At 34.9% G+C, this 20,569-nt stretch overlaps 1 pseudogene; it reads right to left on the bottom strand.

Annotated features, from left to right (window-relative positions):
• Positions 1–5,221: 5,221 nt before the first annotated feature.
• Positions 5,222–17,782, bottom strand: LOC133879088 (G-type lectin S-receptor-like serine/threonine-protein kinase At4g27290; annotated as a pseudogene).
• Between the last annotated feature and the right edge of the window lie 2,787 nt (positions 17,783–20,569).

Below are 20,569 nucleotides of genomic sequence, written 5' to 3'. Positions count from 1 at the left end.
TCTTCTTGCACCCGAGGCGGCAAGAGGAATGTTCTGTTTCTTCCGCAAAGGAACGTCCTCAGGAACTTCTTCGGCTCTTCTAAGAGGCCTCTTCTTGGTGACAGGCCTCGGAGATGGAGGTGCATTATTCCTCTTCTTAACAGCCCCTCTTTTGGTAATAAGTTGTTTGTCTCTCGGGATGTCATATCCAAGGAATTGCCTCAAATTCTCCTCGGTGACAAGATTGTCGAAATCAACTTCCTCAAATTTCTCAGCCTTGACCCTAACTGCAGACCACTCACTTATCTTCTTGACATCCTCCTGGTCGGATATGCTAAGTGAAGGAGTGTCGCTTCGGTCGGGTCGTAGCAATTGCCAAGCCCGAGGCATCCTACAGTTCTCGGGCACAAGAGTACCCTCAGGGCATTACCATTCCCCAGAGACTCAGAAAAACAACATTTCCCAGAACTTGTTTGTAAACCAACTCTTGAGCTTGATGAATATAGGCCAGTGACGAACACATAGTTCAATCATTCCCTCTGAAGTCTGCCTCGGTCTGTTGATGCTGAAAAATTGAAGGATCTTCATCTCCTTCTTCAGTACGAGCCTCCAAAGGATGTATGAAGCGAATAAATACCTCCAGGCGTTAGGCATGATCTGACTGGGCGCTACCATGAGATAAAGGACAAAATCCCGAGCAATCTCCGAAAAAGGTAACCGGAGTCCAGCAAGAAACATCCTTTCGAATAAGGTGATGTCGCCGCCATCAATAAGCCGAGCTTCAGGTGCTTGATAAAACATCCTCACTGTTGGAGGAATGTCGTAGTTCAGATGCAGAACACTCTCATGCTTCTCAAATAGGGCGGTTTCCACCCTACTCTCCAGGGGAGAGAGATCCACGAAGCCATTGGACCTTTTGGTCCGAGCCCGAGATGTAGCAGGAATGTTTGTAGCAGCCTTCTTAGGAGCCATTTAAAAAGAAGAAAATGAGGAACAGAGGGTTTAGAGAAAGAAAAGAGCTTAGGAAGAAGGCGACAATGGAGGATAAAGAGCAAGAATGAGAAAATGTCAAGGAATGAACAGTGAAAGTATTCCAAAACATTAAGTACCCCCCTTACGTGTCCAAAATACCAAAGGGCGCCATCATTTCAATATCTCCGAAAATTGAAAAGGCGCGCGTTTCGTATCCAAGAATTAAATGCACTACCTCAATAATATCGTGTCATGATGATAAAGGACGGCGGTTCAGAGCTGACGTCGTCATTGGAAAAAGAAGCGGCAAGGTTTAAACGTTTGAACTTTTAAAAAGACGCGCCCTTCACAGTAGCAGGTACAGGTTGGCAGGCGGCAAATAATTCACTTATTTCTATTTATTTTTGAAATTAGAGAATTAGGGGGGTAACTGTTGGGGATAAAATTAACCCCGAAGACACGTGGATTCTGATCTTGAAACATCTCGGTGTTACGGCTCGGAGATTTATTATGAACAGAAGAAAAGGTTACCTCGGTCTTATAGAACCCAGTTACGGCAATAAATATACCGAGATCTCCATGTCGGAGCGAACATATCTCGGATATTTACGCCTCGGAAGATCAGACAGAAACTACAAAGGCCGTACAGGAAGTTTGACTTACAATTCGGTATAGAAGATTGCCTCGGAGCGATAACGCCTCGGTGTGGTAACACCTCGGATAATTATCTCGGTATAACAACATCTCGGATCTTCCACAACCCTGTTATGGTGCGGCAATATCTCGAGATCTCCAAGTCAGAGCGAATACGTCTCGGATATTATCACCTCGGGAGTTGATCGAGGAATGCCGCAGTTGTCTTAGAATGAGATAAGGTTAGTATCCCAGAAGATCAGGGATAAGTCTCAATTCCATAATTAATGGGATAAGGTAGTTAATGACACGGAATTAAAATTAAAGAGGTACGAATGCAATCAACTTCGAACTCTGCAATCTCATTCAAAATCCCTGAAGATAAGGTAAAAGTTCAACCAAGTTAGGACTCAAACTCCTAATCCAACTGGGCGTCAAGGATTCTAGTAAGACTGCAAGTCCGGCCTATAAATAAGACCATCGCACCAGGTATGAAAGGACAGATTCTCTAAGCTCTTGAGATTATAAACACTCTTCAGAAAATTGATTTGAACTGACTTAGGCATCGGAGTGGGCGTAGTCGGCACCCCCGACGAGTTGTTTGTTCTTTTGTAGGATTGAGGTTGCAGATCAGAACCCAGCAGCGAATCACTAGGCGACACGTCACCATATCAGAAACTATACCAACATTACCCATTTTTGTTCAACTAAATAAGTTGAAACCGTTATTACATAAATTCATTTTAAAAAAAAAACCAACGTTTTTGCTCTCAATTTGATGATATTTACCGTGCTTCCAACAATGTGATGGCGATTCCATTTGATAAACAAGTTGCATGCTTGCTAGATGAAGGATCTGCTTTAAGTGAATCTGAAAAGAGACCCAGCTATCTTGGCTTAGGCAATGAACTCTTGCTGCTTAACATTTGAACCACAGACGACATGTTTGGTTTATCTTCTGGTTTTTGTTGCACACATAACAACCCTACATGAATGTGTCGTAATACATTAGATAGAGTGCACAAGTCACTATCAATTCATCGATCAGCTTGTCTTCAATCCAAAGTTTCCACGCATGAATGAAATGAAAACCAAATTTTTGTGAGTCGAATTGCATGCCTTCAAATTCACACATGACTATTAAAAGAGCAAAAGAATAACAAGGGCATTATGTGACCATATGTACTATCAGGAAATGCATTGTTAATAAGATATTTCCTTTAAAAAAAAGAAAAAAAAATAAATTAGTAAGATTTGCCACTATTTATGATTACATGTCCAAGAAGATTCAGGTGGTGGTCTGGATGACAAAATCTCTTGTTCTTCTTCTCACTCATTGTCTCTAATGCTAAAACTCCAAAGATAAATACATAAGATTTTATCGAGTATCGTCCATGCACCGCATACTCGAGAGACATATAACCACTGCCAAATATCATTGCAAAGAAAAATAAGTTAAAAACTACTAAACTTAATCTATAAAAGAAGTTTAAGCATACTTCCTATGTTCCAATAATCCTATCGGTCTTGGAATCAATTTAATCTCCCCCAAATGATATAGCCAGGCCAAAGTCCGAAAATTTTGGATTCATATTGTTATCTAGAAGGATATTGCTAGCTTTGAGATCTCTATAATGTCGATACGCTTTTACCAATCCAGTAATTTACTATTTGCTTGATCTCTCCGATTTCAAATTCAATTAGTATATACCTTGGTAAATTCTCAACAAACAATTTCATCAATGAAAGAGGATAAGACTAAACATGAATGTTCTAAATCAAGTCAAGGCCAAGGTTCAAACCAAAAATAAGGGAGTCCAAGCTTTTGTTGGACATGTATTCATAGATTAACATGATTTTATTTTCTTGAATGCATCAACCAAGAATCTTAACAAGAATATAACATTTAAGCTTAAGATTAATATTTAAAAAATATTTCATAATTAAATATAAAATGCAAAAATTAAATCATAATAAGGTATGATAATACTTATTTTAATAGGAAAAATAATTACTTTTAAGCTATTATTATCTTATCTTCTCCCTTCTTTTTCTTTGACGCTACTAGACTACCGGCTACTTAGACTACCGGTACAAGAAAAAGAGCAAAATTTTGCAGCTTTGCTTTTCTTCTTTGGACTTCTTAAGAACACCTTCTAAGAAGAAGGGCAGAACCATGAATCTCAGTGGCCGAGGGGGTTGATCTGGTGGTTTGGGAGGCGGCCTTTAACGGCAGATTCCACACATGGTAGTGCTCTTTGGTGGAGCGGCTGGATTTGTGCCGGTTTGGCCAACAACTGTGGTTCTGTGGGGGGTGGGTGGGTTTTCTGTTGATTTTGGTGTCAATGGGTGTCATGGGTTTCGGGCTGGTGATTTGGGTGGGACTTCGCCGATGGTTCAATTGTTTTAGATGGGCGAGAGTTGGGTTGTGGCTCAGAGGTGAATGTGTTGCGGTTGGCTGGAGCTTGGGAGGTGTGGTGGTTATGTCGATGGGTGGCGTGTGTACTGGTTTGTGTCCTGGGTCACAGTTTGGATGGGAGTGGTTAGGCGGTGGTGTTACAAATGCCAGTGGTACGTCTGATTTCAAAAATTGGGTGGACTTTGGCAATGGTAAATGCACTGAGTTGTTCCGTGAAGTTTTGCCATTGGTTTTTGACAAATTCTCCATAAACTCGTGCAAGGAACGTTCCAGTCCTTTGATGGAGATGGCGTAGTCTTGCTGGGATGTTACGAGCTTCTGGACAATGGCCTTAAGCTCCTGCATATTTGCTTCCAATTTTTGGATCCGCTCTTCGTTTGTAGCCATGGTGGCGAATCTGGTTTAGTGGGCGGTGGATGGTGGTACGTACTGGCTATGGAATTTTTTAGTGTTTGTGGTTGCAATGGCTCTGATACCAATTAATGGGTACTTTATGAAATTGACAATCAACTCCAATTAGGGCTGGAGACAAATTACAAGACAAAATTCTATATTAATTCTCAATAATTCTCATTAACAATCAAATTGCCTTTAAATAAAAATACAAATAGATAAAGCTTAAAATGATAACTCATAGAGTTCTAATATTCAAATTCAAATAAATTCTAGTCCTAATATTAACTAATATAATCTTAATGATTTGAAATTTCATTCCAACTCCATCTCTTACCCTAATCTGACTCGTATCATCTGTCCGTAAAAGAAGGCCAAGAGGTTTCTGAAGAGCATGATTTGGCATATCCTTAATAAAAACTTTCAATTCTCCTCAAAAAAAAAAAAAAAAAAAACTTTCAATTGAAACTTTTAACTGAATGTGTTTCTGGTGACAAATTATGTCTAAATTTATAAAATGCTTTATATATATAGAAGCCAGAAGGAATTGATTCTAAAATTATTCAAAGAACACACTCTTTGAAACACATGATTAGTCCAACGTGTAAAAGACTAATCCACTAGATGAATAATCAACATGAATCCAGTAGGAGCAACCTTACACTAAGCCAAAGCTATTTATCTTTTTGACCCTTCTGTCGTAAAGAGTAGTAGCTTCCATAACTTTTTTGTTTAGCAAAATAAGCCGAAACCATTATTACATTAATTCTTTTTTTTTTTTTTTTTTAAAAAAAATCTCAATTTTTGCTCTCATTTTGATGATATTTACCTTGCTTCCAACAATGTGGTCGTGATTTCGTTTTCTGAACAAGTTTCATGCTTGCTAGATGAAGGATCAAGTTCAACTGAATCTGGAAAGAAACCCAGCTGTCTTGGTTTAGGTAATGAACTCTCATTGCTCAACATTTGAACAACAAACGACATGTTTGGTCTATCTTCTAGTTTTTGTTGCACACATAACAAACCCACATGAATCTGTCGTAATACATTAGATAGAGTGCATGAGTCACCTACCAATTCATCAATCAACTCTATTGGCCTCACTTCAAATTGAAAACCAAAATTTTTGTGGGTCGGATTTCATGCTTTCAAATTGGTCGATAACTATTAAAAGAGCAACAGAATAACAGGGGCATCATGTGATCCTACGTACTTCCAGGAATTGCATTGTTAGTAAAATGTTTCCTTACAAAAAAAAAAAAAAAGTAAATTAGTAGGATTTGCCACTCTTTATGCTTACATGTCCAAGAAAATTATGATGGTGGTCTGGATGACAAAATCCTCTATTCTTCTTCCCACTCAGTGTCTCTAACACTAAAACTCCAAAGCTAAATACATCAGATTTTACTGAGTACTGACCATGCATCGCATACTTAGGAGACATATAACCACTGCCAAATATCATTGTAAAGAAAAAGAAGTTAAAAATTGCTAACTTAAGCTATAAAAAAAACATTTAAGCATACTTGCTATGTTCCAATAATTCTATTGGTCTCGGAATCAATTTGATCTCCCCCAAATAATTTAGCAAGGCCAAAGTCCGAAATTTTTGGATTCATATTGTTATGTAGAAGGATATTGCTAGCTTTGAGATCTCTATGGATAATTCTTAGTGTAGAGTCTTTATGAAGATAGAGAATCCCCTTAGCAACACCAAGAATAATGTTGATGCGCTTTTGCCAATCCAGTAATTTACTATTTGCTTGATCTGTCCAATTTCACATTCAGTTAGTACGTACCTTGCTAAATTCTCAACAAACAATTTCATCAATGAAAAAGGATAAGACTAAACATGAATGTATTAAATCAAGTCAAGGTCAATATTCAAACCGAAAATAAAAGAGTCCAAGCTTTTGTTGGGCATGTATTCATAGATTAACATGTTTTCATTTTCTTGAATGCAGCAACCAAAAGGCTTCACAAGATTACGATGTTGAAGTTTGGCAATCAAAATAACTTCATTTTTCAACTCGTTCAATCCTTGTCTAGAATTATTTGAAAGCCTCTTCACAGCTATATCTCTCCCATCTGGCAATATACCCTGAAAAATAAAAGATTCGGTATAGTTTGGAAAATAAATAATATAGCTCTCCTAATTATGTTGTTATTTACCTTGTACACAGGACCAAAGCCACCTTCTCCTAGCTTGTTGTTGTTTGAAAAATTATGTGTTGCATTAGCTATGGTTGCCAAATCAATATCAGTAACTCCATATCTTCCTTCCCACTTTCATTGTCATAATATTTTCTGTGACTTGTTTTTGTCGTTCCTAATATAACAAGAGATGCATGAGCATGAAAAACTCTTGGATAGTTCTTTTATCCAAAGCAAAATACTTGCCCCCGAATATTTTTTCCTTGAAAGACCTATTTATTTAAATTTCTTATCTAGAAATTTACCTTGATTTCTGAATTTCTTCTTCCATATGTGTGAGACCAGTGAAACTGTTGTCATTCCCATAACTAGAAATGCTGAGCCCACTATAATTGCTACAAGTTTCTTCTTGCTGGGGTGCCTCTTTTTCTCAAGATGATCTGAAAGATCAATACAGAGTCAGGTGACTTTTGAGAATAATGTGTTTTGCACATAGTCTAGACGAGTTATGTACTAAATCTTTGTGTTCAAGAAGTGTTTCGTGCGAATAGAACAGCAGAGACTATGATAGCTCAAAAATTTTAGTGAAGATTATTCTATAATAAGAACCGGAACCATTACAAACATTTAAAAACAGAACGATAAACAAAGACATTGAATCATATGGAAAGTAAATTGAAAGTTTGAAAATATCATTGTATAGTCTATATATGCATCATGAATAATGGGTTTTGCCCTATCTACATATTAACCAGCTTATCGACATAAACATGACAAACTCCATCTGCATTGCATAGTAAAAATAGCAACTTTACTCGAAGCTCTGTTCTAGTAAATAAAAATCATCCATTTTATTCCTCTTACTAGCAAGACCAAGAACATGAGTTTTTGTCGAACTCTTAATTTCTGAAATGGGTGCAGATGAAGTGATAAAGCAGTTGAGCTCAACACGACCACAGCCACGGCCACTTCCTAGTTTCCCTATCATCTAGTGTCTATAAATGTTGGTTATTCCCAATTAAATTATAAATTATTCAAAAATTATAAGTTACTAGGAAATGACAAATGAACACTGAATGTTTAATTAAAATAAGACGTAAATTATAAAGAAATATTCAAAGTCAGAACTTTAGCAGATAGAAAATTGTGAATTTAACTATTTCATTATTATTTCAACACTCCTAAAACATATGAGGTCGAATTCCCTTTTAAAAAAATGAGGTCTAACACCTAAAGTATTTATTAAAATTAGATAAACTGTAAAATTAAAATTTAAACTTGAGAGTATTCAAAAAGTTGTACTAAAAACTAATAATAAATAATAAATTTAATTATTTAATCAATATTATAAGATTCTTTTCACCTCAAACAAACATATAATAAGCCCACCCTTTGCCATGTATTGCTAATATAAATATAATAATCCCATTTTTGCCGATTGAAAGCCAACGGATGTAGTTGTCCTTGTGTCTTATTTAATATAAAAGAAAAAAAATAAATTCAACATCCAAAGAGGAAAATAAAAGTGAAATGGAACCAGTTCTGAAATAGCCATCTTTATATAGAGGTCTTGTCGGAATAGTCCACCCTTAGGGTATTCTTTTATGTCAACTAGGCTACCAAACCAAAGCACACAGCCGCTTCCTCCCTCCCTGACATCTAAAGATGCATATGCTGTGCAGGAGCAGCTCTTCAAGCACAATCCTTCGCATTCCTCGAGGGTCAGGGTCTTGTTAAACCAGGAAGAAGATGTGTCGGGCAATTTCACCCGCGTGTGCTTCTGGAATCCATGTGTGTCATTGCATTCCAAAGGAGTCCTTCAAGCACACCCAGCAGCCCAATCTACTAAATCCCAATCTCTTTGAGACTTAGGTAAGAAACCTTCCAAGCTTGCACATACAGGAGATTTATTGATGTTGCATGTAGCATATGCACCGCATAAGGCTGTAACAGTTGTCTTCAACTGTTATGAAAAATCAATGTATGAAATGTAAAAAAGAAGAAGAATTTAGGAAGAAAAGAATGAACTATTGAAATTGTATAGAATCAGCCAAATTCGAGAAGGCTACTCTCCAGGCACGTTCAAGAGTGCAAATCTCCTTTGTTCAATGAACAACAATGATCCAAGATACCAATTACAAACGCTAACTACAGCTTATAAAGCTTCTTACAATTATTTGCAACTAACAAGGAATAAAACGTCATAGCTTCAACTAACTAACTAACTACTCTTAACACGTGCGTAACTGAACTCAACCGGATTGCAGTTGACTAGCGTAATCCACTCCACCATCCAAAAAGACTCCACGTGTGCTGCCATTAAGCTCCCTTCACAAGCCTTCAGACAAACAACTTCCCTTCCAAACTAGCCGTAGAAGAAACTAGCTGTAGAATAATGCACCCCTGACAAAGGCATAATTGTCGCACTCATCTGCCTGTGATGTAAAGTAAAGCTCCCAACCGTGTCTCCGATCCACCCAATTGAATCGTTGCGCAATGCCTGATGGGTTAACCACATATCTTGAAAAAACAGAAGGTTTTAGGAGTTTGTGTAAGATATTATTCCCTTATGTGGCCTTTATATCACATATTATGGTGTTTATTATAAAAATAATATATGGTATTATGGTTATGGTATTTTCTATTAATTTAAATTACCGTAATGGAATCGTTTAATTGACTTAAAATCAATTAATAATATTCTTTCCTTGATGGGAGGAACAATTTGGTATTTATCATATTTGAGGGTCCCTAACCTAGCCTATAAATAAACAGCTTGTGTACACCATCAATACGGCAATTCGGTAATAGGCATAGGTTAGAAGATTCCTCAGATAATTTTTTCTTGTTTTCTTCAGATCTTCGTGGAAGCGCTTAAGCAAAGATGGCTAGAGGTAAGCCTAAATCCTGTCTTTATTATTTTCGTTGCACATGTTAGTTTAAATAATATGTTAAATATTTCTAACATGTGGTATCAGAGCTAGCCTCTGTGCTATTTTGCTTAGCGTTAAGTTTTACTACGCATTATAATTATTGAACCCAATAAATTTTTGTGAACATAATTTTATTGTGTTTACTGTTCGGATTAAACGGCATGAAAGTTTTTGATATGGGTATTTTGATTATCATTATTCTGTTTAATGTGAAAAGCCATGAACTTTGATATGGATATGTTAATTTACCTTTTTGCCCCTGCTTGGAAACCAATCTGAGACCCCTGGTTTACCGTTCGGGTGCTTCTACAGTAAGCGGCAACCCTTGGGTCGCCGTTCCAGCACCCCAAGCAGCGGCCTCTTGGCCGCTGCTTCTGCGGTAAACGGTGACCTTTGGGTCGCCGTTCTAGCACTCCAAGCAGCGGCCAAAAGGCTGCTGCTTCTGCATTGAACGGCGACCTTTGGGTCACCGTTCCCGTCGTCGCAATTAGCAGCGGCCTTTTGGCCACTGCTTCTCCAGTACATGGCGACCCATAAGGGTCGCCGTGGTCGTCAGAGAGGCGACCTCTCTTGGCCGCCGCATAAGGGGCGGCATATGTGGAAATAAGGGCGGCGGCAGGGGTGGGGGAGGGGTGGCGGCTAGGGTTTGAAGTTTAGGTGTCCTAGGGTTTTCAACCCACTTAAAAAAGGGACGGGTCGGGGCGGGTCGTGAACCAGGTAGGGTTTAAAACCAATGAGTCCAACCCGATCTCAAGTGGGTCAGCCCAATCCAGCTTTAAAAAAAAAAGGGCTCATTTAAGTGGGCTGACCCGGTTTGGGTCAGCCCTGTACATTGACCCATAAGCCTGACCCAATTAAGTGGATTTGACCCTGACCTATAAAGAGACCCATCAGCCCAATACAGTAGTAGCCCATTCAAGAAAATAAAAGGTTGGGCTTATATGGGGTTAGAACTTGGAACCTTCATGTCCATAAAGTGTCAAGCTTCAAACCATTCAATTATGCTTGGCTTTATGTTTTCTTTTTAAAGTTTTATTCTACTTATGATTTAATTTGTTATGTATTAAAATTAATTGTTTTATTTAATACATAGATGCATACTTGTTTTTTATATTATACAAATATAAATTGTTTGATGCCTATACCTAAGAATAATTGACAATATCATATATGCTGGTGTTTACAGTAATATCCAAGAATGCAATGTCTAGAAAAGTTCTTGCTAGGAAAGTCTTGGGATTTAAATGTGTCCAAGTGACCCCCTCTCACTTTTCTGGGAACTCACCTGGTTGCACATTGAAAAATACTATTTACCCTATTTAGGTATTGGTTTGTTATATTCTTGGGGCTATTATGAGGCATCTATAAAGTTGTTAGATGTTAATGAAGTCGCAATTATTATGATAATTTTTTGGAGAGCCAAAGCATTCCAATTTTGAATAATAATTGCATCAGGATTGCACACACACGTAATTATCATAATAATTATGGGAGAGCTAAAGCATCTCATTTTTAATGATAATTACATCAGGATTACACGCATGAACCTCATAAAGAATTTTATTAGATGTTCATGAATTGTAGCGTGATTATTATGATTTTCGGAGAGCCAAAGCATCCTAATTTTATAATAATTGCATAAAGATTGTACACATGAACTTCATATAGAAAAATTAACATCGTGTTGTAATTAATTCATAAATTTAATTACTTATCCCCAAAGGGAAGTTTTAATTTTTATGACTTAATTAGAATGAGATAACAAATTTAGTATTAAAAGTAAAATTTCTCTCGGTTGCCCAAAGGTACGGAAAATTTTATTTATTAATATTTAAATTTATTAGTCTTATTGATAAAGAGTAAATTTTATGCATGATGCAACCTTTGCGCACAGGTAGGTTGAAATTTACTATTTAAATTGGCATTGGCTAATTTAAATAAAGTTGACATCGTCTTGTAGTTAATTCATAAATTTAATTACTTATCCCCACAGGGAAGTTTTTATTTTTATGACTTAATTAGAATAAGATAACAAATTTAGTATTAAAAGTAAAGTTTCTTTCGGTTGCCCAAAGGTACGGAAAATTTTATTAATATTTAAATTTATTAGTCTTATTAATAAAGAGTAAATTTCATGCGTGATGCAACTTTTGCCTACAGGTAGGTTGAAATTTACTATTTAAATTGTCATTGGCTAATTTAAAATAAAGTTACTGTTAGTATTTTGATCTCATTCTGTGTTTGGACAAAATCACTTATGTGTAAAGGTGATGTAAACAGGGATTCCACTTGTCAGAGCATTTTCAAAAGACTCTGCGTTGCGAAAAAGATAGAAGATTTCAGATTCCTTGTCAGCAGTCCGGACGAAGTGTCATCCTTTCCAGACGCCTATCTATCCACTGTTCCATCCGTCCAGATGACGTGTCATCCCGTCTGGACGCCAGACAGACCAGAATCATCTGTTCGGACGACGTATCGAGAAGCTTTTGTTCCAGCTTGCATCTGTCCAGACATCTCAGCAACCCGTCTGGACGTCCATCAGTGATCGATTAGCTTCAGATTCTTTCCAAGCTTAGAATATGGGAAGATTGATACACCGTCCGAACGATGTGGTTTCCCGTCCAGACGCGCTCATAAATAAGGCAAGAATCGCAATTCAAATATCACCGATTCGACTTCAACCGTCCGGACATCTGCCTATCATGGTCCGGACACACGCATAACAAATATGGAAATTGCGTGTTGAAGAATTGCCGTCCGGATGTTCATCCCCCTTGGTCCGGACGCGCGAAGCCTTATATGAAAATTACTTGCAGCGGACGTTCGACCGTCCGGACGTCAGTGTCTCACCATCCGGATGCGGCTCTTAAACAGGAAAGATTTTCAGCAAAATTTTCGAAAAATCCTGTAGCACAGTTGTCCTTCCGGACTGCTCATGTTCACCGTCCGGACGGCGTCCGTACATTTTACAACAGTCGCCCATTCTGCACCTCAGCCTATAAATAGAGGCCCTTGGACATTGAAAATTGCAAGAATTCGGTATTGAATTCCACAAGAGCTCAGAGAAGTTCAAGATCCCTCTGAAGCCGTTACAAGTGTGCTGCACTACATCTGAAGTCTATCTTAGAGGTCAGCTCTAAGGTAAGGGATTCCATTGAAGACCCTTTCAAGTAAGAGACCTGGTTGGGAGGCGTTCGTGTTGGGTTACACGTTAGAGAGCAAGGTACGACCACTGCATCGGGTTAATGTGAGTGTTACTATCTTGTATCTAGCTTTGTTTTCTGAATAGTGGAATTCCTGAGTTTGGTTGCCCCGGAGTGGTTTTTCTCTTGATTGAGTTTCCATTTCGTCAACAAAAATCTGTATGTCTTTTATTTTCCGCTATGCTTAATTTTTGTTGACACTTGTGCACACACTTTACTTTTAGAAGTCAATTTCAATTTTCAGTTACTTCATAGCATTAAAGTATTTATTTTCTTGGTTTTTGCAGTTATTCATATTACCCTACTTTGATAGTTTTATGTTCCAATACTTTATGGTAATATTTTTTCTGACTGGAAAAAGATTAATATGCATTTTCATTTAAGTGTATCTAATTCCTTTCTGGGGATGAAGGATACTATATTTTAGCTTAAGTCCCTAAAGATTGAGATTTTTTGAGTTATTATTGGTCTATTTCATTTTTGAATTCTCTCTTCTAAGTGTAGAATTTTATCTTGTAATACACATAAGGATAAATGGTTAGTAAATGAACTTCTAACTGTGTGTGTTCAAGAATATGAGAGAATCCATAAAGTGTTCACATGGTTATTCATGTTAAGGGAAAGACAGATCAATGCAATCATGCCCAACAATTAAAGCATGAGAATAAGGTGCCAATAAAGTATTATGCAAATGAAGATACCTATTTCTCATGCAATAAGGAAAATTAAAGGCAGATAAAGAAAGATTGCATGAAGTATAAGTAATGACTTAAAATAAAGATAATCTCATATATCTAGTATGTCGTGAATCTCTTTTAGTGACTCATTTAAATATGTTGTGGATTGATTATGGTTTAACAATCCATGTTGTCAACACAAATGCAGAGTCTTTTTAAAATGAATAACACGTGTTTATAATTTGAGGTTGTTGGGATCTATAGGTTAATTTTGAGATTCAGTTATATTTTTTACCTATAAAATTATTTATATTCCATAATCTTTTAGAAATTTATTTTTTATTTTGGTTTGTTAAAAATTTCAATTTTATTTTAAAGTTGAAAATTTTCTTTTTTGGGTGGAATATTGGTTGGGGTTTATTTAAAGTCTATTTAAAATTGACCTACATCCTAATTTTTGAAACAAAATTATTTGTTTATTTCTGTATACTGATGTTGACGTAAAGTAGAGTCTTTGAGAATTTAAAAATGCTCTTGTTATGGCTTTGGAGGTTGAAATATATCTCCATACAAAAAATAAAAGTCGGTAATTTACTGACTTTAGTACTTGTGTGGACTGCATAAGGGAAAGCATACCAACAAGACCACTAAAGGTGCCAAGGAGAGCTTTTTGAGATTCTTGAGATCATTGAAAGGTGTTGACCTTTTCATACTCATTGCCTAAATGGTCGAAGATATTTTTATCTCTTTTAGTGATGACCATATAAGGTTTATGTATCTCTATCTTCTAAATATTAAAGCTGGGGTATTGAATTCTTTCAATACCTATAAGGAAGAAGAAGAGAAACAATATGAAGATCATAAGATCTAATATAGGCATAGAGTATTAAGGTAGGTACACACAAAAGGGAAATGATTAGTAATACTAATTTGTTATTACCTTTATAGGGTAAAGCTTTGAAGACCGTTGTATATATGTTGAACAGGATTCAATTTAAGGTTCTCCTTAAGACACCTTTTATGAAATAAATGGAAGTCAAGTTTAAATTATTTACACATATAGGGTTGTCTTGCTAAAGAGGGGATTTATAATCCTCGCCTAAGGAAATTAGATTCAAGGACAACCAGCGGATCTTTTATAGGCTATCTAGTAAACTTTAAGGGGTTTTAATGTTTTATTATTCTTTATATAATCCTAGAGTTGTTGATTGTAAAATTTCTAGAGGATACGGAACCTAGTGGGAGTGCTCATTCACACAAATTGAAATTTGAGGAAGCTCTAGAGTTAGCCAAATCTCCTCCTCATAGAGGTTGATTGATTGTATTCAGGGACAATCAGATTGATTATCTTGAGCCACAATCAGTTCTCGAATAACCAACTCATACAAAACAGGTTCAAAATAAATCTATTCTCCCATTGCAAAATGCAAAGGAAGTAGAATTAAGAAAATCCTATAGAATAAAGAGATCAACAATTCTTAGTGATCATGTTATATATCTCTCAGGGTCTGATGTTGACATTAGACATAAAGATGATCTAAAACTGTTTTCACATGCTATGAGTGGAGATAACTCTACATTGTGGTTCAATGCCATGAAGTAAGAGATAAGTCCATGGCTAAAAGGTCAAGCTAGACTCGTAGCCAATGGTTTTACTCATAAGGAAGGCATTGATTATCATAAAATATTCTCTCAAGTGTCTAAGAATGGTTCATTAAGATAATCATAGCATTAGTAGCTCATTTTGACATAGAGCTACATCAAATGGATGTGAGAACAACTTTCCTGAATAGGGATCTTAAGTAAGAGGTTTACATGAAATAACCAAAATGTTTTATAAATAACAGTCAGAAAGCTTACAAATTAAAGAATTCTATTTATGGGCTGTGATAGATCTCTCATCGGTGATATACTTTTTACAAGGTTATTGTTTTATTGTGTATTGAAAACCTTGTTAATTAGTATTTATGCCTTAAGGTCAGTGGGAGTACAGTAATCTTTCTAGTTCTATATGTAGATATTATTTCTTACAAGTGGTGATTTAGGTTTGCTACATAAAGTTCATTTCACAAAACTTTGAAATGAGGGATTTGGGTGAAACTTCTTATATCTTTTGACATAGAGATTCAAAGAGACATAAAAAACATTAACATTGTCTCAGAAGGCCTACATTGAAAAAAAAAAAAAAAAAGTTTTGGGAAAATTTAGAATGAAGGATTTGCACCTTCAATAGCAATTAAAACGGACCAATTCTATACAGATTTATGTCTCAAAATGTATTAGAACAAGGGTAGATGAAAAGTATTTGGAAAAGCATATGCATTATGCAACCTAATGCAAGCACATGCTTGCACTAGACTTAACCATTGGACTGACAGTTAAAATACTGGGTCGATAAAGTGCTGCAAATAATGTCTTGTGGTATACGCAAGGAACCAAGAAGTTCAACTTAACCTAAAGATACAATTTCCATTGGAGGTGGTTAGTTGTTTAGATTTGAGTTTTGTTGATTGTGTAGATAGAAGAAAGTCTACTTTAGGGTATATATCTTTTTATTGAAGAATATATCCTAAAGATGCAGTATGCAGACTATAGTTGCTATGTCTACCAAGAAAGCTAAAATTCTTACATGCTATGAATTTGGTACACAGGCATGATGGATGAGACATTTTGTTGAAAGTCTCAATATTGTCGATTTTACAGTTAGATCATAAAGATACCCTACGGTAATTCTACTAGTCTTATTTTATAAGGATAAAGAGTAAAAGTAGAGTAAATCGACATCAAGAATCTCAGTATGAAAGATAACATTAAGAGACATAAAGGGTCTATTGAGCATATAAGTACTGAATTAATGATTGCGGATCCCATGACTTAAAGTTTACCGGTAAAGAAAGTATAAAGTCATGTGGAGTATATGAAACTCATTAATTCATTTTTTGCTTGGTTAAATTGGTTTGTCTATTTTTGGTCTATAGACATAAAGTTATTATAATAAAGATTTTGTGCACAATTGTTTTTTTATCCATAAGGAGAAATAAAATTGGACCCGAATGAGTTATAGGAAGTTCATTCATAACGCTTGATTATCCATAAGGTACTCATGTAAGAAGTGTTTTACATTGTGATACATGGAAGGGACGACCTAATTTTATAATGGTTTTACCGCCATGATTCATGTGAAACATTTTTCATCTGAGTTAGAGGATTCCATAAATAATTGGCCAAACTAAAGAATCTAATGCCATAAGGTCATGTGTTATAAAGGCCAAGTGGGAGAATGTAAGATATTATTTCCTTATGTGGCCTTTATATCACATATTGCGGTATTTATTATAAATATAACATACGGTATTATGGTTATGGTAATTTCTATTAATTTAAATTACTGTAGTGAAATCGTTTAATTGATTTAAAATCAATTAATAATATTGTTTCCTTGATGGGAGGAACAATACGGTATTTACCATATTTGAGGGTCTCTGACCTAGCCTATAAATAAACAGCCTGTGTACACCATCAATACGGCAATTCGGTAATAGGTATAGGTTAGAAGATTCCTCAGATAATTTTTTCTTGTGTTCTTCAGATCTTCGTGGAAGCGCTTGAGCAAAGATGGCTAGAGATAAGCCTAAATCCTGTCTTTATTATTTTCGCTGCGCATGTTAGATAATATGTTGAATATTTCTAACAGTTTGTACTCAAAATAAACCTTCTTCTCATTCCACACGAATTCATACTCATATACTGGATTTGGTCTTAACCCTTGACTAGCCGTAAAAGTACGGCCATTCCATGACCCTGCTCTAGCCTTTATTGAATCTCCCTTCATAGTAACCCTTTGCGGAAGCCCACGAGGATCTATCCGGATAGAATAGTCACCTGGAGTAGGATCTTCTGTGCTTTCCAAGATGATAAAAACCAACCTAGACCAGTTACTAAATCCCATCCGAGCTTCATTTCCGGTAGGAGTGTGTCACAAGGATAATCAAAACTCTGCCACAAAAAGTTCTCAGTTCTATCTATCACAACAAGATTCCCAGTGTCCAAGAGTTGTACAACTGGATTCGCTGTGGTTCGTGACGTATTAGATGACCAAACAATACCTTTCGTGCTATTAAGAAGCACAAGAACTCCATCACCAGTTACAGTAAGAATTCCTGAGTAATCGTTAAGCAGAGCGTCCCAGTTGGCTCCCCATACAACTATCTCTGGAGATATCATGTACCATATTCCCACATATCGACTTTTAGAATTACTTGGACTGAAGAATCCCAATTGAAATGACCTGCCAGACGAACCTAAAGTGCCACCGTCGTCTCTGATGGATTGACTTGGAGTAATAGTCTCCGGTGCAATGGAGGTTCTTAAGAGGGAAAATAAGAAAGAGTAGACAAAAAGATGGGTAAAGGCTTCCATTGATTTTCTAATGGTTTATCTGCATGTAGTATATGCATAGAAATCAAAATTTATGCAACCTTCTTCTCGATTTTCTAACATATGTTCTTATTCTCATGGTTTATTTGGTCTTATTCGGAGTCTACTATACCCTTCTTCTCGGTTTTTTCTTTTTTCCACAAGTCAAAAGTCTTTTACAATCCATCTTCCTTTCCTACAAATTTTGAACTCAGGAGGAGTCTGAATGTCTGATTCTCGCCCCGTAGACAAAATTATACATATCTCTTTCAAATTACTATACTACTACTTTATTATTAACTTCTTCCAAAACTCTAATTGTATCAATGTCTTCCTTAAACTAATAAAAAATGTTAATGTTTACCTAATAACAAAAATATCTTTTATAAAATTTTTAAAAAAAGTCTTCTAATTATTACAATATATATATATACAATATATATATATATATATATATATATATATATATATATATATATATATATATATATATATATATATAATTAAAACAAAAAAAAACTGGTTTTTCATTTTTTTTAAAATTATATATACTAACTCGTAACCCGTGCTATGCGCGGGATTCTTCCTTATAATTTAGTTTCATAATAACAATAATAAAAAAAATGGAAGAAGAGAAGCATAAAAAATATAGATAAAAAATGAAAACTGAAAAACACTAATATAATATAATAGGGACAAAAATTTTCTATAACCAGTTTATAAGACATGTATCCTTTAAACATGTGAGAAACACATGTTTTTTTTATTAATGCTATTTAAATAACATATACTTTTCACATGCCAAATGACACATGTCAATCTTATATGTGGATTGTGAGAAATTTCCTACAAACCAGTTTGTAGGAAATTTCTGTCCATATAATAGTGTTATCTTTTTTGTATTACACAAAGTAATAAAAAACTACTCAATAAACATAATACGCTAAAAAATCATCATACCCCGTACAAAAAACAACCATAAGAAACTCTCTCTCACCATCATTTTCTTGAATTTAGTGTAAAATTTACAAAAGATAAAATAAGCAATTTGAAGAAAGGAAATGAAATAAGAGAACCATAGAAAATATAGACAAAAAATGAAAAGTAAAAAATACTAATAGAATAAATTAGAGTTTTCTTTTCCATATACTTTTCCGGTTCATATGAAACCTTGAAAATCAATATTGTTTATCAATTAAGCACGTTAACAATGTGCATTATACAGGGAAAAAAAAATCAGTGAACAATGTAAATTAAAAAATCGTCATACCTCGTACTTAAAACAACAATTAATGTAAACTCTCTCTCTCTCTCTCAATGGTTTCCTTGAATTCAATGTAAAATTTAGAAAAGGAAAAAGAAAAAAAAAAAGAAAAAAAAAAAGAAAAAAAAAGAAGCAATTTGAACAAAAAAAAATGATATAAATTATGAAATAGGGACAAAAAAAAAAATGTAAAGAAAGAACAAAATCATAGAAAATAAAGTAAAAAAAAAAAAAAATGTAAAATGATAACCACTAATATAATAGAAAATAGCTATTTTTTTTATATATTTTTTCCAATTCCAAAGAAATTTGTAGGTATAGGAAGAAACTACGGTTAGATAGATATTTTTTGATTCGACCATCATTCTTATATATAGCATAAAATAAACTACTTTTCCAACAAAAATAAAAAATAATATAAATTATCAATGCAAAAATAAGGATAGAAAATCAAATCATAAAAATAGAAGAACATAAAATAAATACAAATATATTATTTACAATTCTATTGAACACAGCCCCGACAAACTTTAAAGGCAAACTAAAAAAGAAAGGCTATAACAGTATTACAAATAAAAAGGTTCCAACAATAGCAAAAACTTCGCTCTCTTTGCTTTGAGCACCACTCTCCGGTAATGTAAACTACATTGCAGTTTTGCATAGTCACAAACCATTACTTCTCCATATATTTATTTGAGAAAACGAAAGATATTGGAGTGACTTTTGACATTTCCTAGAAAGAAAAGAAAAGAAAAGAAAAGAAAAAAAAAAAAAAAACTGACATTTGACTCTTTGAGGTTTAGTTTGTAACGTACATTTAGTGGGAGGAGAAGCGGTGTTGGAGTAAAAGATTTTACTTAAAGGAAGAGAGAGAGGTAGAAATTAGTGAGAATTTAATAAGAACAAAATTAAATGTTTCTATTCATTTTCTATTCAATTGAAGAAATTTGATTATGAATATTAAACGCACCGTTTATTTTACTTTCTTTTTTTTTTTTTTTCCAGTTTTACTTAAAGGAAGAGAAAGAGGTAGAAATTAGTGAGGATTTAATGACAAATTTTTTTTTTGACATTTCTATTCATTTTTTATTCAATATAAAATAGTTAATTAGTCATATTAAATGCACCATTTATTTTACTTGAAAGAGAAATGCTTGGTTGTACACTCTCATCCCACTTCTATCCCACTCTTGTCTACTTGGACCAATAATGTAAGAGATAGTGGAGAGAGTGTAGTGGGACCCATTTTTTTTAACAATATTATTGGTTCAAGTAGGCAAAGGTGGGATAGGAGTAGGATGAGAGTGTACAACCAAGCATTTCTCTACTTGAAATACACAGACCGGTTTAATTTTACCTAAATTACCAGTGTTTTACTCAAATGGCCGGTTCAATATTTAAAAAGTATGGATTCATGCCACGTGTCCTAATTCTAGGCCAACTCTAAGTTGGAACTCGGCTTATATATATATGATATATGATATATGATATGATATGTTTCAATAAAAATAAAATCCATATAATTT

Source organism: Alnus glutinosa, chromosome 10 (genome assembly GCF_958979055.1).
Source record: "Alnus glutinosa chromosome 10, dhAlnGlut1.1, whole genome shotgun sequence".
NCBI lineage: Eukaryota > Viridiplantae > Streptophyta > Magnoliopsida > Fagales > Betulaceae > Alnus > Alnus glutinosa.
The sequence above is the reverse complement of the archived record's forward strand: the minus strand, read 5'-3'. Positions and strand labels throughout refer to the sequence as shown.